Source organism: Phyllobates terribilis, unplaced genomic scaffold (assembly GCF_046119375.1).
Source record: "Phyllobates terribilis strain yellow unplaced genomic scaffold, ASM4611937v1 Scaffold_9__5_contigs__length_417890890, whole genome shotgun sequence".
Taxonomy (NCBI): Eukaryota; Metazoa; Chordata; class Amphibia; order Anura; family Dendrobatidae; genus Phyllobates; species Phyllobates terribilis.
In genome coordinates this window covers 83,613,458-83,633,107 of record NW_027362769.1, presented here as the reverse complement: position 1 = coordinate 83,633,107, position 19,650 = coordinate 83,613,458, and the positions used below count along the sequence as shown (strand labels likewise).

Sequence of the window (19,650 nt, the reverse complement as noted above, 5' to 3'; positions counted from 1 at the left end):
TGCTGAGCGCTGTATGTATAACGTACTGAGAATACAGGGGGGTGTACTCACTTTTGCTGAACGCTGTATATATAACGTACTGAGAATACAGGGGGGTGTACTCACTTTTGCTGAACGCTGTATATATAACGTACTGAGAATACAGGGGGGTGTACTCACTTATGCTGAACGCTGTATGTATAAAGTACTGAGAATACAGGGGGGTGTACTCACTTTTTCTGAGCGCAATATGTATAACGTACTGAGGATACAGGGGGGTGTACTCACTTTTGCTGAGCGCTGTATGTATAACGTACTGAGAATACAGGGGGGTGTACTCACTTTTGCTGAGCGCTGTATGTATAACGTACTGAGAGTACAGGGGCGTGTACTTACTTATGCTGAGCGCTGTATGTATAAAGTACTGAGAATACACGGGGGTGTACTCACTTTTGCTGAGCGCTGTATGTATAACGTATTAAGAGTACAGGGGGGGTGTACTCACTTTTGCTGAGCGCTGTATGTATAACGTACTGAGAATACAGGGGGGTGTACTCACTTTTGCTGAACGCTGTATATATAACGTACTGAGAATACAGGGGGGTGTACTCACTTATGCTGAGCGCTGTATGTATAACGTACTGAGAATACAGGGGGGTGTACTCACTTTTGCTGAGCGCTGTATGTATAACGTACTGAGGATACAGGGGGGTGTACACACTTTTGCTGAGCGCTGTATGTATAACGTACTGAGGATACAGGGGGGTGTACACACTTTCGCTGAGCGCTGTATGTATAACGTACTGAGAGTACAGGGGGGTGTATTCACTTTTGCTGAGCGCTGAATGTATAACGTACTGAGAGTACAGGGGGGTGTACTCACTTTTGCTGAGCTCTGTATGTATAACGTACTGAGAATACAGGGGGTGTACTCACTTTTGCTGAACGCTGTATATATAACATACTGAGAGTACAGGGGGTGTACTTACTTATGCTGAGCGCTGTATATATAACGTACTGAGAGTACAGGAGGGTGTACTTACTTATGCTGAACGCTGTATGTATAAAGTACTGAGAATACAGGGCGGTGTACTTACTTTTGCTGAGAGCTGTATGTATAACATATTGAGAGTACAGGGGGGTGTACTCACTTTTGCTGAGCGCTGTATGTATAACGTATTGAGAGTACAGAGGGGTGTACTCACTTTTGCTGAGCACTGTATATATAATGAACTGATAATACAGGGGGTGTACTCAATTATGCTGAGCCCTGTATATGTAATAAACTGATAATACAGGGGGTGTACTCACTTATACTTAGCACTGTATATATAATGTACTGTGAATACAGGGGGGTGTACTCACTTATGCTGAGTTCCGTATATATAATGTACTGATAATACAGGGGGGTGTACTGACTTATGCTGAATGCTGTATATATAACATATTGAGAATACAGGGGGGTGTACTGACTTATGCTAAACGCTGTATATAAAACGTACTGAGAGTACAGGGGGGTGTACAGACTTATGCTGAGCGCTGTATGTATAATGTACTGAGAATACAGGGGGGTGTACTTACTTATGTGGAACGCTGTATGTATAAAGTACTGAGAATACAGGGGGGTATACTGACTTATGCTGAACGCTTTATATATCACATATTGAGAATACAGGAGGTGTACTGATTTATGCTGAACGCTGTATATATAACGTACTGAGAGTACAGGGGCGTGTACTCACTTATGCTGAGCGCTGTATGTATAAAGTACTGAGAATACAGGGGGGTGTAATCACTTTTGCTGAGCGCTGTATGTATAACGTATTAAGAGTACATGGGGGTGTACTCACTTTTGCTGAGCGCTGTATGTATAACGTACTGAGAATACAGGGGGGTGTACTCACTTTTGCTGAACGCTGTATATATAACGTACTGAGAATACAGGGGGATGTACTTACTTATGCTGAACGCTGTATATATAAAGTACTGAGAATACAGGGGGGTGTACTCACTTTTGCTGAGCGCTGTATGTATAACGTACTGAGGATACAGGGGGGTGTACTCACTGTTGCTGAGCGCTGTATGCATAACCTACTGAGGATACAGGGTGGTGTACTCACTTTTGCTGAGCGCTGTATGTATAACGTACTGAGGATACAGGGGGGTGTACTCACTTTTGCTGAGCGCTGTATGTATAACATACTGAGGATACAGGGAAGTGTACTCACTTTTGCTGAGCGCTGTATGTATAAGGTACTGAGAATACAGTGGGGTGTACTGACTTATGCTGAGCGCTGTATGTATAACGTACTGAGAATACAGGGGGGGGTACTCACTTTTGCTGAGCGCTGTATGTATAACGTACTGAGAATACAGGGGGTGTACTCACTTTTGCTGAGCGCTGTATGTATAACGTACTGAGAATACAGGGGGGTGTACTGACTTATGCTGAGTACTGCATGTATAACGTACTGAGAATACAGGGGGGTGTACTCACTTATGCTGACCGCTGTATGTATAATGTACTGAGAATACAGGGGGGTGTACTCACTTTTGCTGAGCGCTGTATGCATTACGTACTGAGAATACAGGGGGGTGTACTCACTTATGCTGAACGCTGTATGTATAACGTACTGAGAATACAGGGGGGTGCACTGACTTATGCTGAGTACTGTATGTATAATGTACTGAGAATACAGGGGGGTGTACTCACTTTTGCTGAGCGCTGTATGCATAACGTACTGAGAATACAGGGGGGTGTACTCACTTATGCTGAACGCTGTATGTAGAACGTACTGAGAATACAGGGGGGTGTACTCACTTATGCTGAACGCTGTATGTATAATGTACTGAGAATACAGGGGGGTGTGCTCACTTTTGTTGAACGTTGTATGTTTAACGTACTGAGGATACAGGGGGGTGTACTCACTTATGCTGAACGCTGTATGTATAATGTACTGAGAATACAGGGGGCTGTACTGACTTATGCTGAACGCTGTATGTATAATGTACTGAGAATACAGGGGGGTGTACTCACTTATGCTGAACGCTGTATGTATAATGTACTGAGAATACAGGGGGGTGTACTCACTTATGCTGAACGCTGTATGTATAATGTACTGAGAATACAGGGGGGTGTACTCACTTTTGCTGAGCGCTGTATGCATAACGTACTGAGAATACAGGGGGGTGTACTCACTTATGCTGAACGCTGTATGTAGAACGTACTGAGAATACAGGGGGGTGTACTCACTTATGCTGAACGCTGTATGTATAATGTACTGAGAATACAGGGGGGTGTGCTCACTTTTGCTGAACGTTGTATGTTTAACGTACTGAGGATACAGGGGGGTGTACTCACTTATGCTGAACGCTGTATGTATAATGTACTGAGAATACAGGGGGGTGTACTGACTTATGCTGAACGCTGTATGTATAATGTACTGAGAATACAGGGGGGTGTACTCACTTATGCTGAAAGCTGTATGTATAATGTACTGAGAATACAGGGGGGTGTACTGACTTATGCTGAACGCTGTATGTATAATGTACTGAGAATACAGGGGGGTGTACTCACTTTTGCTGAGCGCTGTATGCATAACGTACTGAGAATACAGGGGGGTGTACTCACTTATGCTGAACGCTGTATGTATAACGTACTGAGAATACAGGGGGGTGTACTGACTTATGCTGAGCTCTGTATGTATAACGTACTGAGAATACAGGGGGGTGTACTCACTTATGCTGAACGTTGCATGTATAATGTACTGAGAATACAAGGGGGTGTACTTACTTATGCTGAACGCTGTATGTATAATGTACTGAGGATACAGGGGGGTGTACTTACTTATGCTGAACGCTGTATGTATAATGTACTGAGAATACAGGGGGGTGTACTGACTTATGCTGAACGCTGTATGTATAATGTACTGAGGATACAGCGGGGTGTACTTACTTATGCTGAACGCTGTATGTATAACGTACTGAGAATACAGGGGGGTGTACTGACTTATGCTGAGCTCTGTATGTATAACGTACTGAGAATACAGGGGGGTGTACTCACTTATGCTGAACGCTGTATGTATAACGTACTGAGAATACAGGGGGGTGTACTCACTTTTGCTGAGCGTTGTATGTATAATGTACTGAGGATACAGGGGGGTGTACTCACTTATGCTGAACGCTGTATGTATAATGTACTGAGAATACAGGGGGGTGTACTGACTTATGCTGAACGCTGTATGTATAATGTACTGAGAATACAGGGGGGTGTACTGACTTATGCTGAGCGCTGTATGTATAACGTACTGAGGATACAGGGGGGGTGTACTCACTTATGCTGAACGCTGTATGTATAATCTACTGATAATATAGGAGTGTACTCACGAATGTGTCTCTCTCTTCCTCTCTCTCTTGTCCTGGACATCTTGTCGTCATGGCGCCACACTGAGCATGCTCAGTCTATCGAGGCTTCGGACAGAAACACACATCCCTGGTTATATTATAGATATGGTATGGTGTGCACCTGCCTGTGTATATGTTATGGTGTGTACCTGCCTGTGTATACGGTATGGTGTGTACCTGCCTGTGTATACGGTATGGTGTGTACCTACCTGTGTATATGGTATGGTGTGTACCTGCCTGTGTATATGGCATGGTGTGTACCTGCCTGTATACAGTATATGGTATGGTGTGCAACTGCCTGTGTATATGGTATGGTGTGTACCTGCCTGTGTATATGGTATGGTGTGTACCTGCCTGTGTATATGGTATGGTGTGTACCTGCCTGTATACAGTATATGGTATGGTGTGTACCTGCCTGTGTATATGGTATGGTGTGTACCTGCCTGTATACAGTATATGGTATGGTGTGTACCTGCCTGTGTATACGGTATGGTGTGTACCTGCCTGTATACAGTATATGGTATGTTGTGCACCTGCCTGTGTATATGGTATGGTGTGTATGTGCCTGTGTATATGGTATGGTGTGTATGTGCCTGTGTATATGGTATGGTGTGTATGTGCCTGTGTATACGGTATGGTGTGTACCTACCTGTGTATATGGTATGGTGTGTACCTGCCTGTGTATATGGCATGGTGTGTACCTGCCTGTATACAGTATATGGTATGGTGTGCAACTGCCTGTGTATATGGTATGGTGTGTACCTGCCTGTGTATATGGTATGGTGTGTACCTGCCTGTGTATATGGTATGGTGTGTACCTGCCTGTATACAGTATATGGTATGGTGTGTACCTGCCTGTGTATATGGTATGGTGTGTACCTGCCTGTATACAGTATATGGTATGGTGTGTACCTGCCTGTGTATACGGTATGGTGTGTACCTGCCTGTATACAGTATATGGTATGTTGTGCACCTGCCTGTGTATATGGTATGGTGTGTACCTGCCTGTGTATATGGTATGGTGTGTACCTGCCTGTGTATATGGTATGGTGTTTATGTGCCTGTATACAGTATACGGTATGTTGTGTATGTGCCTGTATACAGTATATGGTATGGTTTATTCCTGCCTGTGTATATGGTATGGTGTGTACCTGCCTGTGTATATGGTATGGTGTGTATGTGCCTGTATACAGTATATGGTATGGTGTGCACCTGCATGTGTATATGGTATGGTGTGTACCTGCCTGTGCATATGGTATGGTGTGTATGTGCCTGTATACAGTATATGGTATGGTGTGTTCCTGCCTGTGTATATGGTATGTTGTGTATGTGCCTGTATACAGTATATGGTATGGTGTGCACCTGCCTGTGTATATGGTATGGTGTGTACCTGCCTGTATACAGTATATGGTATGGTGTGTACCTGCCTGTGTATATGGTATGGTGCGTACCTGCCTGTGTATATGGTATGTTGTGTATGTGCCTGTATACAGTGTATGGTGTGCACCTGCATGTGTATATGGTATGGTGTGTATGTGCCTGTATACAGTATATGGTATGGTGTGTTCCTGCCTGTGTATATGGTATGTTGTGTATGTGTCTGTATACAGTATATGGCATGGTGTGTACCTGCATGTGTATATGGTATGGTGTGTATGTGCCTGTATACAGTATATGGTATGGTGTGCACCTGCCTGTGTATATGGTATGTTGTGTATGTGCCTGTATACAGTATATGGTATGGTGTCCACCTGCCTGTTTATATGGTATGGTGTGTATGTGCCTGTATACAGTATATGGTATGGTGTTCCTGCCTGTGTATATGGTATGTTGTGTATGTGTCTGTATACAGTATATGGTATGGTGTGTTCCTGCCTGTGTATATGGTATGTTGTGTATGTGCCTGTATACAGTATATGGTATGGTGTGCACCTGCATGTGTATATCGTATGGTGTGTACCTGCCTGTGTATATGGTATGGTGTGCACCTGCCTGTGTATATGGTATGGTGTGTATGTGCCTGTATACAGTATATGGTATGGTGTGTTCCTGCCTGTGTATATGGTATGTTGTGTATGTGCCTGTATACAATATATGGTATGGTGTGCACCTGCATGTGTATATGGTATGGTGTGTATGTGCCTGTATACAGTATATGGTATGGTGTGTACCTGCCTTTGTATATGGTATGTTGTGTATGTGCCTGTATACAGTATATGGTATGGTGTGTTCCTGCCTGTGTATATGGTATGTTATGTATGTGCCTGTATACAATATATGGTATGGTGTGCACCTGCATGTGTATATGGTATGGTGTGTATGTGCCTGTATACAGTATATGGTATGGTGTGCACCTGCATGTGTGTATGGTGTGTATGTGCCTGTATACAGTATATGGTATGGTGTGTTCCTGCCTGTGTATATGGTATGGTGTGTATGTGCCTGTATACAGTATATGGTATGGTGTGCACCTGCATATGTATATGGTATGGTGTGTATGTGCCTGTATACAGTATATGGTATGGTGTGTACCTGCCTGTGTATATGGTATGGTGCGTACCTGCCTGTGTATATGGTATGTTGTGTATGTGCCTGTATATGATGCGCCCCCTGGGACATATTCCTTTTTGAGGGGAATACCCGGCACCGGATCAGATGGGGGGTTGTAGTCTCCGAGCGGCTGTGACCCGGTCCCGTGCCCAGGGCGTCAAGCTAAGTGTTATGTGGCAGCTTTACAGATGTTACTAAAGTTCTTTTGTGTCGACTACGCCACCCGTTGTGATGCGGTCACTGTGGCCGCCGCTGCTGCAGGGTCCGCTGAGGCTGATGGTGGGTGCGCAGCTTGGTGAGATAACCCCCAACGGGAGGGGTATAGCCTCAGAGGGGACAGGCGCAGAGGATGGGGGTTGTGGTGGTGCGATGCAGCCGGCAATGAAGACAGACTCGGGTTGTGCAGTTAAGGGTGTTTACTTACTGCTGATGTTGTACTGGTCACTCCAGCTGCTAGTGACCACCCGAGCCGTGCTGCGTCCACCAGGTCCTGGATCCGGCCAACCCCCAAACAAGTCCAGAGCGTGGCCCTGAGCTCTCCCTCTGTCCTTTCTTCAGCCGTCCCCACCAGTGATTCACCTAGGTCCAGCTCCCTCGGGCCTTCTTTTGGGACACCCTTGGCCCTGGGTTCCCTGACCCTTCATGTGGTGTGCCTTCGGGGTGAATGTGGTGGGTGACCGTGACAGACACTGCCCACGGTCTCCGGTCTCTGGTTGGGGAATGTCTTTGCCCCCACCAGCTTGGGTTCCGGTACCCTCTTGCTGACTCCTCACCCGGTGCTCTAATTTGGGTTCTTGGGTCCCTTCAGTCTTCCCCCTCTGGGTCTTTCTCTGCTCCACTCTCTCTCTCTCCAGGGCTGCTGTTTCCTTCTCTCTCCTCTCCAACTGACTTGTTCTCAGCGTCTGACCCTGATCTAAGTTGGTGCCCTCCTTATATATCCCTCTATGTGTGAGCTCAGGTGACCAGCACCCAATGAGCTCCTATCACTACCCAGACTGCTCCCCCTATCTGCCCCTACACTACATGGGATGTACCACCCCCCTCCCACTCCAGCCAGGAACAGGCTCGGTTGTACCTGCACATTTCTAAGTGGGAGTACCGTCGGCCTGCTCCTCTGGAATGGGATGTATGTAGTGCATGCAGTCTATCTGAGCTCAGTTCCACACTCCTTCCTTACCCGGGAGTGGAATATCACACCTCTGGGTTGAGGTGCAATACCCCTGTAGCAGCCGAATCCTCAGGGTGCTACATTCCCCCCTGGTAAATCACAGCACGTCCTCGGGCTGTAAGACATAAAACACCAAAACATACAAAATTTTTATATGAACATATAAAACATATAAACATTATATATATATAAAACTTTTTATATAAACATTCTCGTAGACTTCTCTTGTCTCTGGTTCCTCCTCCGGACACTGTGCAACGTGTGTCCGAGAAAAGTGCGACAGTCTCTTAGAAAAATCTGGTTTTCTTATAAAACCGGTAGGGGGCGCTTTAGGACGCGCAACTATATACAGGGAAAGTTGAAAGTTGGCCGCTCTCAGTCCTCGGCCAGGTAGAGGGTAGGGAATGGCTGCTCACAGTCCTCAGCCTGTAGGATGAAGGGGTTAACGGGTAAACAGTTCCCTGGTCCCAACGGGGACTATTTTAGCAGCAACAGTTTCAGTTTCTATATACCCCGATTGGGTAACTATTTACAGCTCCTGCTCTGCCGCACTCAACGGCGTCTTCCTCCTGCTCTTTCTTGATATGATGTTTCTTCAGACCCGTCCGGCCATGTGAGCTGGCTGAACAAGTCCTCCCCCAGGTGTGGCACCCTTGGTTTTACGGGCGCGGGCGCGGTGGTGGTGGCGCCCGGGTTGCCCAGGCCTTGCGGCCAGGCCTGGGGCACCTGGAAGGTGAAGGGCACCGTTAGGACGGCGGCACCCTGGGCTACCTGGCCTTGCGGCCAGGCCGGAGGCTCCGCGGAGGTAGGGGGCGCTGTTGGTGATGCGGCGCCCGGGGGTACTAGGCCTTGCGACCAGGCTGGTGGTAATTCCTGCTTTGTCACGCTCCGGGTCGAGGCGCGTGACGTCACAGGGGTCGCGGCGGCGGCTTCCGGTCGGGGCCTAGTCCATGGCGGTGACCTGGCGGCTACGGGCACAGCAGGGGGACTTTCGGGCTCTGCGACGGGGAGCTGGGGCAGGTAAGCGGTGTCACGGCTTGGGGTATAGGCGTCCCCTTTACCTGCCTCCATGCGTTCGGCTCCCTCCTCGGCGCCGTCTCCGGCCTTGGGTCCTCCCGCGCCATCCTCAGAGGCGGTCTGCTTCCTCTTCCAGGGTAGCGTGCTCCGTTGACTGGTCTCTGCTTGCTGGGCCATCTCCCGGCTCCACTCCGCCAGTATCTCGCGCTGTACCCGGGCCATCCTCCTTGCGAGGCCCTCCAGGGCAGTTTGTGCACACTCCCGGTCTCGGGGGAGCTGCGCTAGGATCTCCGCTAGACCTAGCGGGGTTGTGGACTCTAGCAGGCTCCTGACCATCGGGTCGGTGCTGCTCTGCTCGGCTTCCGGCAGGCTCCTGGCCAGCGGGCCGGTGCTGCTCTGCCCTCCTTCCTCGGTCTCTAGCAGACTCCTGGCCAGCGGGCCGGTGCTGTTCTGCTTTCTCTCCATCTCCGGGTGAGCTTTTCTGCTGCTCCTTTCCAGGCTTCCTGCCTCCGGGTGCGCTCGCTCCAGACTCCTCCAAGCGACACCCATCTTTTCTCTTCTCTTTCGTCTCCTCCCACTTCGAGGGCGGTCCCGGGGCAACTCGGTGACTGTCAGCTCCAGGGGTAGTTCTTTCACGCTGACAGACACCTCCAGCATCACAGTCTCTGTTGGTGGGGGCGGTTTCCACTTTTGGCGCCATTTTCTGTCCTGGCCCACGATGGGAGGTGGCCTCTTGCCCTCCTTTGGCACGCCCATAATGGCGTCCGCTGCTCTTCCAAGGCGGGAAATCTGCGGTTTTGGCGGGAAGCGTCGCCCAGTGGCGGGAAACTCTGCAGATGGCGGGAACAAGTTGGAAATGGCGGACAATCGGCGGGAAACGACTGGTGATGGAGTCCGATGGCGTGGACCCTCCGGAACCGGCGGGAGACTTCTTTCTGAGGTAAACTTGCACTTTTCTTCAGGCACGCAGTACCCGGGTGTTGCGGGCACGTAATCCTGCCGACTACGCCAAAGTTGACGCGCCCCCTGGGACATATTCCTTTTTGAGGGGAATACCCGGCACCGGATCAGATGGGGGGTTGTAGTCTCCGAGCGGCTGTGACCCGGTCCCGTGCCCAGGGCGTCAAGCTAAGTGTTATGTGGCAGCTTTACAGATGTTACTAAAGTTCTTTTGTGTCGACTACGCCACCCGTTGTGATGCGGTCACTGTGGCCGCCGCTGCTGCAGGGTCCGCTGAGGCTGATGGTGGGTGCGCAGCTTGGTGAGATAACCCCCAACGGGAGGGGTATAGCCTCAGAGGGGACAGGCGCAGAGGATGGGGGTTGTGGTGGTGCGATGCAGCCGGCAATGAAGACAGACTCGGGTTGTGCAGTTAAGGGTGTTTACTTACTGCTGATGTTGTACTGGTCACTCCAGCTGCTAGTGACCACCCGAGCCGTGCTGCGTCCACCAGGTCCTGGATCCGGCCAACCCCCAAACAAAGTCCAGAGCGTGGCCCTGAGCTCTCCCTCTGTCCTTTCTTCAGCCGTCCCCACCAGTGATTCACCTAGGTCCAGCTCCCTCGGGCCTTCTTTTGGGACACCCTTGGCCCTGGGTTCCCTGACCCTTCATGTGGTGTGCCTTCGGGGTGAATGTGGTGGGTGACCGTGACAGACACTGCCCACGGTCTCCGGTCTCTGGTTGGGGAATGTCTTTGCCCCCACCAGCTTGGGTTCCGGTACCCTCTTGCTGACTCCTCACCCGGTGCTCTAATTTGGGTTCTTGGGTCCCTTCAGTCTTCCCCCTCTGGGTCTTTCTCTGCTCCACTCTCTCTCTCTCCAGGGCTGCTGTTTCCTTCTCTCTCCTCTCCAACTGACTTGTTCTCAGCGTCTGACCCTGATCTAAGTTGGTGCCCTCCTTATATATCCCTCTATGTGTGAGCTCAGGTGACCAGCACCCAATGAGCTCCTATCACTACCCAGACTGCTCCCCCTATCTGCCCCTACACTACATGGGATGTACCACCCCCCTCCCACTCCAGCCAGGAACAGGCTCGGTTGTACCTGCACATTTCTAAGTGGGAGTACCGTCGGCCTGCTCCTCTGGAATGGGATGTATGTAGTGCATGCAGTCTATCTGAGCTCAGTTCCACACTCCTTCCTTACCCGGGAGTGGAATATCACACCTCTGGGTTGAGGTGCAATACCCCTGTAGCAGCCGAATCCTCAGGGTGCTACATATACAGTATATGGTATGGTGTCCACCTGCCTGTGTATATGGTATGTTGTGTATGTGTCTGTATACAGTATATGGTATGGTGTGTTCCTGCCTGTGTATATGGTATGTTGTGTATGTGCCTGTATACAGTATATCGTATGGTGTGTACCTGCCTGTGTATATGGTATGTTGTGTATGTGCCTGTATACAGTATATGGTATGGTGTGTACCTGCCTGCGTATATGGTATGGTGTGTATGTGCCTGTATCCAGTATATGGTATGGTGTGCACCTGCCTGTGTATATGGTATGGTGTGTATGTGCCTGTATACAGTATATGGTATGGTGTGTACCTGCCTGTGTATATGGCATGGTGTGTACCTGCCTGTGTATATGGTATGGTGTGTACCTGCCTGTGTATATGGTATGGTGTATACCTGCCTGTGTATATGGTATGGTGTGTATGTGTCTGTATACAGTATATGGTATGGTGTGCATCTGCATGTGTATATGGTATGGTGTGTATGTGCCTGTATACAGTATATGGTATGGTGTGTACCTGCCAGTGTATATGGTATGGTGTGTACCTGCCTGTGTATATGGTATGTTGTGTATGTGCCTTTATACAGTATATGGTATGGTGTGCACCTGCCTGTGTGTACGGTATGGTGTGTATGTGCCTGTATACAGTATATTGTATGGTGTGTACCTGCCTGTGTATATGGTATGGTGTGTATGTGCCTGTATACAGTATATGGTATGGTGTGTTCCTGCCTGTGTATACGGTATGGTGTGTATGTGCTTGTATACAGTATATGGTATGGTGTGGTCCTGCCTGTGTATACGGTATGGTGTGTATGTGCCTGTATACAGTATATGGTATGGTGTGCACCTGCCTGTGTATACGGTATGGTGTGTATGTGCCTGTATACAGTATATGGTATGGTGTGCACCTGCCTGTGTATACGGTATGGTGTGTATGTGCCTGTATACAGTATATGGTATGGTGTGCACCTGCATGTGTATATGGTATGGTGTGTATGTGCCTGTATACAGTATATGGTATGGTGTGCACCTGCCTGTGTATATGGTATGTTGTGTATGTGCCTGTATACAGTATATGGTATGGTGTGTACCTGCCTGCGTATATGGTATGGTGTGTATGTGCCTGTATACAGTATATGGTATGGTGTGTACCTGCCTGCGTATATGGTATGGTGTGTATGTGCCTGTATACAGTATATGGTATGGTGTGCACCTGCCTGTGTATATGGTATGGTGTGTATGTGCCTGTATACAGTATATGGTATGGTGTGTACCTGCCTGTGTATATGGCATGGTGTGTACCTGCCTGTGTATATGGTATGGTGTGTACCTGCCTGTGTATATGGTATGGTGTATACCTGCCTGTGTATATGGTATGGTGTGTATGTGTCTGTATACAGTATATGGTATGGTGTGTTCCTGCCTGTGTATATGGTATGGTGTGTATGTGCCTGTATACAGTATATGGTATGGTGTGCATCTGCATGTGTATATGGTATGGTGTGTATGTGCCTGTATACAGTATATGGTATGGTGTGTACCTGCCAGTGTATATGGTATGGTGTGTTCCTGCCTGTGTATATGGTATGGTGTGTATGTGCCTGTATACAGTATATGGTATGGTGTGTTCCTGCCTGTGTATACGGTATGGTGTGTATGTGCCTTTATACAGTATATGGTATGGTGTGCACCTGCCTGTGTATACGGTATGGTGTGTATGTGCCTGTATACAGTATATGGTATGGTGTGCACCTGCCTGTGTATACGGTATGGTGTGTATGTGCTTGTATACAGTATATGGTATGGTGTGCACCTGCATGTGTATATGGTATGGTGTGTATGTGCCTGTATACAGTGTATGGTATGGTGTGCACCTGCCTGTGTATATGGTATGGTGTGTATGTGTCTGTATACAGTATATGGTATGGTGTGCATCTGCATGTGTATATGGTATGGTGTGTATGTGCCTGTATACAGTATATGGTATGGTGTGTACCTGCCAGTGTATATGGTATGGTGTGTACCTGCCTGTGTATATGGTATGTTGTGTATGTGCCTTTATACAGTATATGGTATGGTGTGCACCTGCCTGTGTGTACGGTATGGTGTGTATGTGCCTGTATACAGTATATTGTATGGTGTGTACCTGCCTGTGTATATGGTATGGTGTGTATGTGCCTGTATACAGTATATGGTATGGTGTGTTCCTGCCTGTGTATACGGTATGGTGTGTATGTGCTTGTATACAGTATATGGTATGGTGTGGTCCTGCCTGTGTATACGGTATGGTGTGTATGTGCCTGTATACAGTATATGGTATGGTGTGCACCTGCCTGTGTATACGGTATGGTGTGTATGTGCCTGTATACAGTATATGGTATGGTGTGCACCTGCCTGTGTATACGGTATGGTGTGTATGTGCCTGTATACAGTATATGGTATGGTGTGCACCTGCATGTGTATATGGTATGGTGTGTATGTGCCTGTATACAGTATATGGTATGGTGTGCACCTGCCTGTGTATATGGTATGTTGTGTATGTGCCTGTATACAGTATATGGTATGGTGTGTACCTGCCTGCGTATATGGTATGGTGTGTATGTGCCTGTATACAGTATATGGTATGGTGTGCACCTGCCTGTGTATATGGTATGGTGTGTATGTGCCTGTATACAGTATATGGTATGGTGTGTACCTGCCTGTGTATATGGTATGGTGTGTACCTGCCTGTGTATATGGTATGGTGTATACCTGCCTGTGTATATGGTATGGTGTGTATGTGTCTGTATACAGTATATGGTATGGTGTGCATCTGCATGTGTATATGGTATGGTGTGTATGTGCCTGTATACAGTATATGGTATGGTGTGTACCTGCCAGTGTATATGGTATGGTGTGTACCTGCCTGTGTATATGGTATGGTGTGTATGTGCCTGTATACAGTATATGGTATGGTGTATACCTGCCTGTGTATATGGTATGGTGTGTATGTGTCTGTATACAGTATATGGTATGGTGTGTTCCTGCCTGTGTATATGGTATGGTGTGTATGTGCCTGTATACAGTATATGGTATGGTGTGCATCTGCATGTGTATATGGTATGGTGTGTATGTGCCTGTATACAGTATATGGTATGGTGTGTACCTGCCAGTGTATATGGTATGGTGTGTTCCTGCCTGTGTATACGGTATGGTGTGTATGTGCCTGTATACAGTATATGGTATGGTGTGTTCCTGCCTGTGTATACGGTATGGTGTGTATGTGCCTGTATACAGTATATGGTATGGTGTGCACCTGCCTGTGTATACGGTATGGTGTGTATGTGCCTGTATACAGTATATGGTATGGTGTGTACCTGCCTGTGTATACGGTATGGTGTGTATGTGCCTGTATACAGTATATGGTATGGTGTGTACCTGCCTGTGTATACGGTATGGTGTGTATCTGCCTGTGATAAATATTCTTAGCAGTGTGGCTGACTTGTAATAATTGTGCACATGCTGTGTCTGTTTATGTTTGTCTGATGTATGTGTTCATTGTGTGTCTGCACTTCTATGATGTGTGTGATGTACTCGTGTGATATTTATGGTATGTGCCCTTAAGTGATGTGTGCGCTGTTCTTGTTTGACAACTCTATGTCTGCACTGTGATTGTGTGACTTGTAGAATGTGTGCGCTGTGCTTGTGTGACATGTGCATTGTGATTTTCTGATGTGTGTCTAGCATGTTTTTGTTGTATGAAATAATATCAGGGGTCATCCTCCTCGGAGTCAGCAGTTCCTCTTACTTTCTGGTCTTTTATTTGATTTCAGGCTGCAGCCGTGATGTCATGACTAAAACACATGACTACTGGAGCTAATCACTGAACTCCGCAGTCATACCAAGGTAGACGGCACAAGCTGCTGAGTCCTGTGATTGGCTAAAGTGGTCTCGTGTGACATTACCACTGCAGCCTGTAAACATAGATGGAGCAGTAGCAGAGAGACAATAATAGACCAGGTGAAAATGAGTAACAAAAAAATGAAAATGGAAGTCCCCTTTAAGAGGGGGACCCATGCACAATTCTTGCACAGGGGCCCTTTTCCCTGAGTGGTCACCCCTGATTAATAGCATCATCCATTCATAATTATCAACTTAAAACATTAGCTCATTATATTTTGTTTAAAATCAAATACTTTTATTGAATTTTTAATATTTATGACAAGTGTACAGCACATCTGCACATAGCCTCAGGTATTCAGCACATCGGATACACAGCCTTAGGTATTCAGCACATCGGATACACAGCCTTAGGTATTCAGCACATCGGATACACAGCCTTAGGTATTCAGCACATCGGATCCACAGCCTTAGGTATTCAGCACATCGGATACACAGCCTCAGGTATTCAGCACATCGGATCCACAGCCTTAGGTATTCAGCACATCGGATACACAGCCTCAGGTATTCAGCACATCGGATACACAGCCTCAGGTATTCAGCACATCGGATACACAGCCTCAGGTATTCAGCACATCGGATACACAGCCTTAGGTATTCAGCACATCGGATACACAGCCTTAGGTATTCAGCACATCGGGTACACAGTTTCAGGTACTCAGCACATCGGGTCCACAGCCTCAAGTGTACAGCACATCAAGTACACAGTCTCAAGTGTACAGCACATCGGGTACACAGTCTCAAGTGTACAGCACATCGGGTACACAGTCTCAAGTGTACAGCACATCGGGTACACAGTCTCAAGTGTACAGCACATCGGGTACACAGTCTCAAGTGTACAGCACATCGGGTACACAGTCTCAAGTGTACAGCACATCGGGTACACAGTCTCAAGTGTACAGCACATCGGGTACACAGTCTCAAGTGTACAGCACATCGGGTACACAGTCTCAAGTGTACAGCACATCGGGTACACAGTCTCAAGTGTACAGCACATCGGGTACACAGTCTCAAGTGTACAGCACATTGGGTACACAGTCTCAAGTGTACAGCACATTGGGTACACAGTCTCAAGTGTACAGCACATCAGGTACACAGTCTCAAGTGTACAGCACATCAGATACACAGAGCCTACGGTGTACAGCACATCAAGGACCCAGCCTCAGTTGTACAGCACATTGGGTACACAGCATCGGGTGTACAGTACATCAGGTACCTAGCCTCAGGTTGTACAGCACATCAGGAATACAGCCTCAGGTGTACAGCACATCAGGAATACAGCCTCAGGTGTACAGCACATCAGGAATACAGCCTCAGGTGTACAGCACATCAGGAATACAGCCTCAGGTGTACAGCACATCAGGAATACAGCCTCAGGTGTACAGCACATTAGGAATACAGCCTCAGGTGTACAGCACATTAGGAATACAGCCTCAGGTGTACAGCACATTAGGAATACAGTCTCAGTTGTACAGTACATCGGGTACACAGCCTCAGTTGTACAGTACATCGGGTACACAGCCTCAGTTGTACAGTATACCGGGTACACAGCCTCAGTTGTACAGTACATCGGGTACACAGCCTCAGTTGTACAGAATACCGGTTACACAGCCTCAGTTGTACAGTACATCGGGTACACAGCCTCAGTTGTACAGTACATCGGGTACACAGCCTCAGTTGTACAGTATACCGAGTACACAGCCTCAGTTGTACAGTACATCGGGTACACAGCCTCAGTTGTACAGAATACCGGATACACAGCCTCAGTTGTACAGTACATCGGGTACACAGCCTCAGTTGTAAAATACATCAGGTACACAGCCTCAGTTGTACAGTAAACCGGGTACACAGCCTCAGTTGTACAGTACATCGGGTACACAGCCTCAGTTGTACAGTACATCGGGTACACAGCCTCAGTTGTACAGTACTTCGGGTACCCAGCCTCAGTTGTACAGCACATCAGGTACACAGGCTCATTTCCTCATCGCTTCCTTTTCTTAATTGTTCTCCTCTTCTTTTTTTTAGTCTTTTTCTTCTTAGTTTTCTCCGAAGTCTCGCTTTCCTCAGCTTCTTCTGATGTCCGTTTCCTCTTGCCAGCTGCTGTTTGAAGATATACATGGTAACAAAGATTCCAAATGTATATACATGCTTCACTAAACTGTATGCTATACATCTCAATTACATGAGGAATTAGGAGCATAATGATCTGGTGCCCATATCTATAACCTTTGTGACACTTCAGATTTTTTTCACTTTTTAACCTTAGGGTTGCGTTAAAGTTATGCAAGACAATTTACTTCACTACATTTAATATCCTCCTAATAATAAGATCAATGTAGGCACAAAGCATATTGATTTTGTGTCTCAACTGTCTGATCAATGGTGCACCCAAACATGTCATGAAAAAAGGGGAGCAGACAGGGGGACTGATGTGTATGATCACTCTCCATCAATAAGTTTGGGATATATAGGAAAAGCTGAGTGAACATTGTGTAATTAAGCAGATAATTTTCCATCAGGGTTTCCAGAATAATAGCAATGTGGCACAGTACTTACAGGGGCCTCCAGTGCACTCCTGGGCCTCATACTCCATCCAGGCCCTCTTAAGTTCTTCTAAATCTGATAGAACAAATTACAAGAATCTTTATGTACAATATTTCATTATAAATTCACATATGAACAGCAGCTATTCATCTATTCTAAAACTTCTAACCAGAGTTCAGAATGACGATTATTATCGACCAATATGGTAGTTGTCTAGTCTGGATTAACCCCTTAATGACCGGAGCATTTTCAGTTTTGTTTTTTTGTTTTTTGCTCCCCTTGTTCCCACAGTCATAACTTTTTTATTTTTTGGTCAATATGGCCATGTGAGGGCTTATTTTTTGCAGGATGAGTTGCACTTTTGAACGACATTATTGGTTTTACCATATCGTGTTCTGAAAAAAGGAAAAAAATTCCTGCGGTAAAATTGCAAACAAAAGTGCAATTCCACGGTTGTTGTTTTTTTTTCGCTTATCGCATTCACTGAATGCTAAAACTGACCTGCTATTATTATTCTCCAGGTCATTACGAGTTTGTAGACACCAAAAATGTATAGGTTCTTTTTTATTGAAGTGGTGAAAAGCTCGCTAAAACAAAAAATGGCGCCATTTTCTGAGACCCGTGTAGCACCCTGAGGATTCGGCTGCTACAGGGGTATTGCACCTCAAGCCAGAGGTGTGGTATTCCACTCCCGGGTAAGGATGGAGTGTGGAACTGAGCTCAGTAGGCTGCATGCACTACATACATCCCATTTCCGGGGGACAGATCAACGGTACTCCCACCAGTTTATGTGCAGGTACGATAGTGTCTGTCCCTGGCTGGAGTGGGAGGGGGGTGGAACATCCCAGTAGTGTAGGGGCAGATAGGGGGAGCAGTCTGGGTAATGCTAGGAGCTCATTGGGTGCTGGTCACCTGAGCTCACACATAGAGGGAGTATATAAGGTGGGAACCATCTTAGATCAGGGTCAGTCTGTCAGAGTTGAGTCAGAGAAGCAGAACAGCTCAGCCAGCTCCAAGGCCAAGAGAGAGAGAGAGAGAGGAGAAAGAAGGACCCAGAGGGGGAGAAGAGAGAACTCCAAGAACCCAAGATTAGATCAGAGGGTGAAGAGTTGGCACAAGGGTACCGGATCCCAAGCTGGTGGAGGGCATTAATCCTTAGCCAGAGACCGGAGGTCGTGAGCAGGATCTGCCACGACCACCCACTAAATCCACCCGGAAGGCAAACCAAGAATAGGGTCAGGGAACCCAGAGACAAGGGTTTACCAACAAGAGGCCCGAGGGAGCCGGACTTAGGTGGATCCCTGGTGGGGAAGGCCAGAGAGAAGGACAAGTCAGAAAGGGAGCTCAGGATCACGCTCCAGAATTACTTGGGAGTTGGCCGAGTCCAGGACCTGGTGGACGCAGCACGGCTCGGGTGGTCACTCAAGGCCGGAGTGACCAGCATAACAGCAGTAAGTAAAGACCCTGAACTGCACAGCCCGACTCTGAGTCTCATTACCATCCTCACTGCACCTCCACAACCACCATCCTCTACACCTGACCCCCTGAGGCTATACCCCTCCCGTTGGGGGTTATACTACCTGTACTGCACACACACCACCAGCCTCAGCGGACCCTGCTGCAGCGGCGGCCGTATTGACCGCAATTCAACGGGTGGCGTAGTCGACATAAAAGAACATCTAGTAACATCTATAAGGACTGCCACACACTGAGCTTGACACCCTGGGCACGGACCGGGTCACCGCCACTCGGAGACTACAACCCCCATCTGATCCGGCTCCGGGTATCCCCCAAACAACACTGGCCCAG

The 19,650-nt window shown here is 47.5% G+C and overlaps 1 long non-coding RNA gene across 1 annotated transcript in view; it reads right to left on the bottom strand.

The window, feature by feature from the left end:
* LOC141160835 (uncharacterized) overlaps window positions 1–4,433 on the bottom strand; it is a 143,169-nt gene extending 138,736 nt beyond the window's left edge. Inside the window, exon 1 of the long non-coding RNA XR_012250536.1 lies at window positions 4,366–4,433. This is a non-coding gene — a long non-coding RNA (uncharacterized lncRNA). The remainder of the gene's footprint in view (window positions 1–4,365) is intronic.
* Between the last annotated feature and the right edge of the window lie 15,217 nt (window positions 4,434–19,650).